This window comes from Molossus molossus, unplaced genomic scaffold (assembly GCF_014108415.1).
Source record: "Molossus molossus isolate mMolMol1 unplaced genomic scaffold, mMolMol1.p scaffold_m16_p_4, whole genome shotgun sequence".
NCBI classification, from domain to species: domain Eukaryota; kingdom Metazoa; phylum Chordata; class Mammalia; order Chiroptera; family Molossidae; genus Molossus; species Molossus molossus.
Window position 1 is genome coordinate 59,692,163 of NW_023425377.1, and position 1,024 is coordinate 59,693,186.

At 39.5% G+C, this 1,024-nt stretch overlaps 1 non-coding gene across 1 annotated transcript; it reads right to left on the reverse strand.

The window, feature by feature from the left end:
* Positions 1 to 405: 405 nt before the first annotated feature.
* LOC118616599 lies at positions 406 to 512 on the reverse strand. Its single transcript, XR_004956595.1, has one exon. It is a non-coding gene; the product is annotated as a U6 spliceosomal RNA (small nuclear RNA).
* Positions 513 to 1,024: the final 512 nt, after the last annotated feature.

A 1,024-nucleotide genomic window follows, 5' to 3' on the forward strand; every position in this document is an offset into this window, starting at 1 on the left:
AATAGGGTTTCATTCAGATGTTGGCTGAGGTTACTATTATCTGAAGGCTTGACTAGGCCTGCAGAACTGACATCAAGGTGGCTTACCCACTTGACTGGCAATTTCTCCTCCATGTGGGCCTTTCCATGGAGCTGTTTGAGGATCCTTCCAACATGGTGGCTGGCCTTCCTCAGAGGCAAGGCTTCCAAAAAACCTAGCCTTGAGAGTCACATATCATCATTACCACTGTATTCTCTTGGTCACAGAGACCAGCCTGGCTGATTCAGTGTGAGAGGAAACTACAAAAAGACATACTGTACATATCAAAAGGTGAAGCTCACTGGTGACTACCATAAGCTAATGGGCATGTGATTCTTTTTTTTTAAAACAGTAGTTTAATTTTATTCACATCTTGTTGCCAAAAAAAAAAATATGGAACACTTCACCAATTTGCACGTCATCCTTGCAGAGAGGCTATGCTAATGTTCTCTGCATCATTCCAATTTTAGTATATGTGCTGCCGAAGTGAGCACTGATCTTTTTTTTTTTGTAATTAAAAAAATTGTTTTTTCCTTTATTGATTTTAGAGAGGGAGGAAGTGAGAGGGAGAGAGATAGAAACATTGATGAGAGAGAACATCGATTGGCTGCCTTCTGCATGCCCGCCACTGGGCATGTGTCCTGACTGGGAATTGAACTGGTGACCTCCTGGTGCGTGGGTTGATGCTCAATCACTGAGCCACACTGGCCAGACTTACTTTCTTTTTTTTTTCCAAATGAACAATAATTATCCATTTAAGAGATCCTGAAACAATTCCAACTTCAAATATTTTCCTTATTGTTCTCATCAGTGTACCCATTCTTGTTTGCTCCAGTGTCCCAATTTAAGTTGAAAAATGTTCATGAAAATTATAAATAGTTTGGCAATGAATATCTTTATCAGTGCATAGCGTCATGTTTTTCCTTCTACGGAAGTATGTCTTTAGTAATTCCCCTAATGGAATTAGTGTTCAAAGGGTATTATGTACATTTTAATAGCTCCTGAT